This window comes from Elephantulus edwardii, unplaced genomic scaffold (assembly GCF_000299155.1).
Source record: "Elephantulus edwardii isolate Elephantulus edwardi_28Jun2011 unplaced genomic scaffold, EleEdw1.0 scaffold00084, whole genome shotgun sequence".
Taxonomy (NCBI): domain Eukaryota; kingdom Metazoa; phylum Chordata; class Mammalia; order Macroscelidea; family Macroscelididae; genus Elephantulus; species Elephantulus edwardii.
In genome coordinates this window covers 3,575,227-3,583,158 of record NW_006399834.1, presented here as the reverse complement: position 1 = coordinate 3,583,158, position 7,932 = coordinate 3,575,227, and the positions used below count along the sequence as shown (strand labels likewise).

General features: G+C 37.4%; 1 pseudogene; it reads left to right on the top strand.

Moving 5' to 3' along the window:
* Positions 1-5,704: 5,704 nt before the first annotated feature.
* Positions 5,705-6,568, top strand: LOC102865532 (annotated as a pseudogene).
* The last annotated feature ends 1,364 nt before the right edge of the window (positions 6,569-7,932 follow it).

Genomic DNA, 7,932 nt, shown 5'->3' with positions numbered 1-7,932 from the left:
ATGCAAGCAAGATTTTACTGAAAATTATCCAAAAACGACTGGAACAGCACATCAACAGAGAACTACCAGAAGTCCAGGCTGGTTTCAGAAGGGGTCGTGGTACTAGAGATATTGTAGCTGATGTTACAGCTGATGTGGCTGAAAGCAGGGAATACCAGAGGAATGTCTATCTGTGCTTCATTGACTATGCAAAGGCATTTGACTGTGTAGATCATAACTGTGGCTGACTCTGAGAAGAATGGGACTTGAAACACTTACTGAAGAAAATAAAAGACTACATGCAACCTTAGTGGAGATGACTCTTCTAAGCATCAGGTAAACAAACGTCCTAACTGGGAGACATATAAGCAACATCATGATAGACAGAAAGAAGGTTGATGTTGTCAAGGATTTCATTTTATTTGGATTCACAATCAACAACCATGGCAGCCACAGTCAAGAGAGAGAGAGAGAGAGAGAGAGAGATTAAGAGAGAGAGAGAGAGAGAGAGATTAATATTCAAATCTCCTGCCAAGGACTTCTTTAAAGTGCTAAAGAAGAAAACTATCAATGTAAAGTGAGTGTCACCCAATCCCTCGTGTTTTCAGTTGCATTGTCTACATCTGCAAGTTAGACAATGAAGAATACTGAAAAAGAATTGATGCCTTGGACTTGTGGTGTTGACAAAGTATTGAATACACTATAAATTGCCAAAAGAAAATCAAATGTGGCTTAGAAGTGCCGCCAAGGTGCTCATTAAAGGCGACAATGGTAAAACTTCAAAACAAGCTAGATTTAGGAGAGGTTGTGACACTAGACACATTATCGCCAACTTCAGGTGGATCTTGGCAGAAAGCAACGGTACCAGAAGAATGTCGGTGTTTCATTGACTATGCAAGGCATTTGAACAACAAACTGTGGCTAACCTTGAAGTGAATGAGAATGCCAGAACACTTTATTGTGCTCATGTGAAACCAGCCCTCAGAACAGAGCAAGGAAACACTGCATGGTTCAAACTCGGGAAAAGAGTGTATCAGGGATATGTCCTGTCTTTATACCTTTTCAATCTATATGCAGAACAATCATTTGGGAAGCTGAGCTTTATGAGAAGGAGTGACATCAGGATTAGAGGAAGATGCAATCACAACCTACGTTATGCAGATTACACAATCTTGCTTGCTGAAACTGAGGAGGACGTGAAGCAATTGCTGCAGAAGGTCAAGGAATGTAGTTATCAATATGAAATGAAGCTCAATATCAAGACGACAAAGATTCTTACCAATGGGCCAATTAACAACATCATAATAGATGAAGAAGTGATTTGAGGTTGTTAACAATTATAGTTTGCTTGGCTCCACAGTCAACATTCTTGGCACAAACAGTCAGGAAATCAAAAGATGAATTGCACTGGGAAAATGTACTGCCAGGGACCTCTTCAGAGTACTGAGAAGCAATTTTCTCAGTCTAGAGACTAAGGTGCACCTGATTAAGGCTTTGGTCTTCACAATTACTTGCTGAGCATCAAAGAGCTGGACAATGATTAAGGATATCAGAAGAATTGATGCCTTTGACTTGTGGTGCTGGAGATGAGTCTCAAGGATGTCATGGGACACCAAGAAAATAAATAGATCTATCTTACAGAGAGTGAAACCATGTTTCTCCTTGGAGTCTAGGATTTTGAAGCTCTGTCTCATATTCTTTGGGCTTGTGGCCAGGAGGGACCAATCCTTGGAGGCAGACATCATGCTTGGAAGGATGGAGGTACAGCACAGGAGAAGAAGACTCCAGACGAGATGGATTGATTGGGGAAAGGTGTGTTAGATTTAGTGAGATTGGTTTAGGTTAGGGCAAGTTTCAGGGCTGTTTTACATAGGGTTGATGTGAGTCACAGGTGACTGATGGCACATAACAACATATATTTTGGGCATCAAGCTTGTAAAAGTAAAGGTTCTGCAAAAGAGAGAAAGATCCTCAAAATATGGATTGACACAGTGGCTGCAATAGTAACCTAAAGCATGGTAGAGGCTGTGAGTATGGTGCAAGGGAGGGCAATATTTGAATCATTTCTTCATACTGTGACTATGAATTGTAGTAGACTCAACAGTGTCTAACAATAGCAACATCAAAGCTGTCTTTTTAGCTACCTGAGTCAATCCCTCTGAAAAGTTCAGCAGCCTCTGAACACACTAATTTTTAGTTCAAAACTCCTCTTCAACATTTTTATATATTGCAATTCGGTTCAGGTAGAGGGTATACTTGCTGTTGAAACTAGATAAAATAGCTTATGTATATATAAATGGCTTATACATCCTAAAATTCCAACAAATACATTAGTTTATTTGATTTACCAAGTCCCGCCAAAACTTGAAAGTTTGTGTGACTTACACAATTGTTGCTCACTTAACCACAGTGTTGACTCGAGGGTTCTTCACCTTTCATTGGGAAAGAGGGATTCTGGTAGAAGTATGGGATTGGCACCTAAAGAAAAATAGACTAAATCCTTGAGAACTTTTGGAAAACAATAAGGAAACATTTAGAAATAGCTTGAAATTTAGAAATACTACTGAGACTGGTTGCTGGCTTCCAAGGGGGGAGGGATAAAAATCCCTGAAGTCATTTGAACACTATCTTACTCTGACAAATCTATTAATTTTCAAAGCCTTGATATCTTGTTTGTAAAATGGAAATGACAAGCAATATATTAAAAAAACATGTCTTCAGTGTGCTCCCATTTTTTTCAGCCTCCAATGTACAGCCCCTCCTGGCAGTAATGTAAGTTTCTTAATTTATTGAATAAAATACAATATATGGCAGATAATTTAGGTTAGCATTATACCATAAACCAAATAAAAAGTTCACTGTCCTTGAATCAAACTCCTGGATACTCTTCATCAGGTTTCTAAGATTATAAATCTTTAGGAAAAGTTACTACCCATTGAACAGCTGGTGGGTTTAACTCTCTCCTTTCAGATAAAAGCCTGACACTCTTAAGTACTATTCCACTAGGGCTTTCAACTCAAACCCTATTCCTCTGCTTCCTTCAATTTTAAATTAGGAAAAGCTGAATGTTTTCTTCCTAGACACTCTTCCAGGTGAAGTAGGTAATGAAAAACTCATATTATGATCCTGTGATTTTTTTTTTCTTTCCATATTTTGCCTGCCTGAAATCCAGATATGACATCTGGCATGTAAGAATCTATCTTGCATTCATGAGGAAAATCCTAGAGATTCAGAAAAATGTGGACTTTGATCTTTGAGCCACTGAACCAAAACCAATAGCATTCATAGGTTTCCTGTTATGTGGGTGGAAAGAAATTACACAAAATGAAATATCCATTTGGTTAAATTAGAATTAGTTATTTTATATATATATATATTTATTAATGATATATATTTATTAATTATATATATACTTATTATATATATTTATTGTGCATACTTACATATATACTTATTATATATATATATATAACCATTTACAATATAAAAAGAGCCTCAAGTTGTATGAAATAGTTGTTGATTAAGGCAAGATTTTAGAGAAGTATGGTTCATTCACTGCCTTGAAAGGTTTAGAATCTAAATTTTGAGATAAAATATGCTAAAAGGTAAATAATTAAGCGAGGAAAAATTCTAGTAAGAAAATATGTGAATGGGTCCAGTCAATAGTACTCCTTATGCTCATAAGCAGCTTCTTGCCACTGGGCCACCAGAGATCCCTTTATACAGCACATAGATTGATAAGTATAGAGAAAGAATGAAAACAATGAAATCCTTACAGATGTATTTTCTGATTTTAGACCACTCAGTGTTTCTTCGTTCTGTTCAGACAAATGCTTTATGGTACAAGAATAAGTTTCACAAAAGCACAATTAAATGTTCTGGGATTCCTATATTTCTCAATTTTACCCATAAATTTTTTTATGATCCACACAGTCAAATGTCTTTGTGCAATTAGTAAAACACAGGTGAGCAACTTTCTGGTATTTTCTGGTCTCAGTCAAGATCGATTTAACATCAGCAATGATATCCCTTTACCACAGCCTTTTCTTATTCAACTTGAATTTCTGGCAATTCTCTGTTGATGTACAGTTCCACCTGTTTTTATATATATATGTATGTATATACATATGTATATACATATATATATATACACATATATATATATATTTGTATGAGATATTAATCATATTGTTCACTAGTTTTCTCAGGTTGCTGGTTTGCTCTTCTTGGAAATGAGAACAGATATGACTCTTGGTAGTCTAGTATTTATTATTTGTATTAGAGAGCTCGACAACAAATAAGGATAATAGAAGAATTGATGCCTTAGATTTGTGGTGCTGAAGAAGATTATGGAACATACCATGAACTGCCAAAAGAATAAACAGATCTGTCCTGTAGAAGGTAAAACAGGCTACACCTTAGAGGCAAGGATTTTGAAGCTCCTTTTCACATATTTTGGGCCTGTGGCCAGAAGGGACCAGTCCTTGGAGAAAGATAGCATTCATGGAAAGGAAGAAGGATAACACGTGAAAGGAAGAACCCCTGAGATGGATTGACACAGTAACTGGAATAATGAAGGTAGACATGTCAGAGACAGTGAGATAGGCTCAGAATAGAGCAGAGTTCAGAGGTATTGTATATAGGGTAGTTCTTACTAGTCACAAGCAATTTGACAGCACATGACAGCAAGGATTTTAAAAAAAATAGTAAACAAGAACTACAGTCAGAAAAGAGAAGAAAGTAACCATGAAAACAGAAAGGAAATTAATTTAGTACTCAAGCTGAAGTAGCAAAGGTTGGTTAAGGAATTAAAATACACTGTATCTATTGCTATCATATTATATATGTATATGGTTTCACAGATAAAAACATAACTTTTCATAGTTTGGAAGACTTAGTTCAACTCGACATACTGCCAAAGAGTCAAACCAACTCATAACTGATCCCCCAGTGAATTTTCAGAGGCTATAAATTACATGGGAAGAGATTGCCTATCTTTCTTCTGTGAGGCAGCTAGTGGTTTCAAATCCCTGGCCTTTGGGTTGATAGTGCAACTCCCCCACCATGCCACCAGAAAGTCCTTCTTTTAGAATATTTGTTATTCTTATGTACTGTGGAGTCAGAATAGACTCATAGCTGACACTATTATGAATTTTCAGATGAAAAATTCTCAAAGGAGGTGATTGCCCACCTCTCTCCCACAGAACAGCTGGTAGATTCCACTGAGTGTCTTTGGGTTGGCAGTGCAACTCCTTATCCCTAAGCCACTAGAAAAGTCCAAATCTAGTGCACCAGCTTCAGGTGAAGCCTTCTTCTCCATGGTCTTCTCTGGAGCAAGACTTTATTTCTTCCACTTCAACTTTCTAGTTCCTGAAAAACTTTATATATCTTCCCATTAACTTAATCTACCCCATTACTCCCCACAACAACCCCGCCCCCACTTCTTTAATCTCTATCTCAAAAGAATATGATCCTAAAGTCACCTTACACTCATTCCATTTCATTAACATAGCAAAGACAATGCATTCCCAAACAGTATCATAACCATAGAAATAACTCATTTCATTGCTTTCAAGTCATAACCAACTCATAACTGACCCTTGAGAGAGTTTACAAAGGCTGTAGATCATGAGGAAGAGATTGTCCATCTTTCTCAATAGGGTCACTGTTAATACTTGCAACATATATTTTGGGTCTTAGTTCTTTTTTTTCCCCAACTTGTAAGATGATGGGTGAAAAGCTGAACGTCAAGGAGAAGAACCCTGAGGCCAACTCTGAAGCCAAGAAAGCAGACACCAGTGGCAAAGTTTAAAAGGCCAAGGGCAAAACACCCAAGAATGGGAAGCCCCCTGCAGCTGGAATCCTGTCCTGGTCCCTGGAACAGGCAGGATTCCTGATCGGCCATTTATTTCAGGAAGGCCATGTACAAGAGGAAGTATTCAGCCACCAAGTCCAAGGTTGAAAAGGAGAAGGTTCTTGCTACTGTCACAAAACCACTTAGTGGTGATAAGAATACTGGTACCAAGAGGCTAAGCTTTGCAAAATGTCTAGGTATTACTCTACTAAGGTGTGCCTCAGAAGCTGTAGAGCTATGGCACAAAACAGTCAGCACATGAGGAAGCAGTGCTCTAGCATCACGCCTGGAACCATTCTCATAATCTTCATAGGGTGCCATAGAGGCAAAAGAGTGGGTTTCCTGAAGCAGCCAGAGAGTGGTTTACTCCATGTGACTGGGCTTTTGACCCTTAATCAAGTTCTTCTGTGGAGAACACACAAGAAATTTGTTATTGCCACCCCCACTAAAGTTGACATCGGTGACGTGAAAATCCCCAAACATCTCACATCTCACTGTCTTTTACTTCAAGAAGCAGTGGGGGAGATAGAAGCAGCTCAGAAGCCCAGACACCAGGAGTGCATTATCTTCCACACAGAGAAGTAGAAATGTGAGATTACAGAGCAGCTTTAGTTTAATCGGAAAGCTGTGGAGTCCCAAATTCTGCCAAAACTCAAACTTCCTCAGTTCAAAAGCTACCTGCATTCTTTATTTGCCCTTACCAATTGAGGATTTCCTCACAAATTGGTGAAATAGATTACTTGCAAAATATCTAATTAAATAATGTTTAAAGCAAAAATTAAAAAAAAATGTTCTTCTCCACATTTTAAACACATTTGCTCTATGATATTATACCCAAATTCTTAAATTAATTCCAATTTTAAGATCTCTTCTTCTAAGTCATCTAAATAAAACATGGGTTGAACTTTAGATATATTTCATCCTGAAACAGAGTTCTTCTTCCTCTGTAAACCTATGAAATCAAGATGACAAGTTATCCATTTACAAAGTGAAATGGTGAAACAAATTCATGGTACATATTTCCATTACAAATTTGAGGGAAAGAATGGACAATGAACATACTTTCTCACAATGAAATTACGGCAAGTCTAAAACACAAATCATTGAACACAAATGCTCAAAGACCAGATGAGTTGTAGAATGAAGAGAGCAAAAGGTCATTATAATGACAAAGAAGAAAAAAAATAAAATGAATGTCAGAAAAGACTCTGAATATTGCACTAGAGCATCAAAAAGCCAAAAAAAAAGAGAGAACTTGCAAACATAAGGAATATTTCAAAGGACAATTTGAAAAGACAAAGCAAAGTATTATAATGGAATGTGAAAGGGAAGAATTCTGAGTTTCTTAAGCTGAGAGAACTGAACAACAAATATAAGCCTCAGGTAGCAATATTGAAAGATGCTATGGGCAAAATTTTGAACTACTCAGGAAGCATCAAAATAAGGTGGAAGGAATACACAGTCTCCGTAACAAAAATAATTGACTGACAATGAAAATTTTCAGGAAGTACCATATAATCAGGAGCCAATGGTAGTGAAGTGAAAGTAGCATTGAAGGCATTGACAAAAAAAATCCCAGGAATCAATGGGATACCAATTGACTTGTTTCAATTAACAAATACATCCCTGGATGTGCTCATCAATCTATGCTAGGAAACTTGGAGGACAAGTCCATATTTGTTCCCATTCCCCAGAAAGGTGATCCAACAGAATGTGGAAAGTATTGAACAATATCATTGATATCACATTCAAACAAGATACTACTGAAGGGGCCGCGCCATTTCCCCTGCTCTATCAGCACGGTTTGAGCGAGGCCCGGATTCGAATCTGAAATAAATTCCCTCTTGCCCTTGAAAAAAAAAAAGATACTACTGAAGGTCATCATAAAATAGGGGGAACAGAACAGAGACGGGGACTTCCAGAAGTTCAAGCCAAATTTAGAAGAGATCGTGCACCAGGAATGTCATTGCTAATGTCAGATGGATCCAGGATGAAAGTAAAGAATACTAGAAGAATGTCTGTCTATGCTTTATTGACTCTCCAAAGGCATTTGACTGTGTGGATTATAACAAGTTATGGCTGACATTAAAGAATGAGAT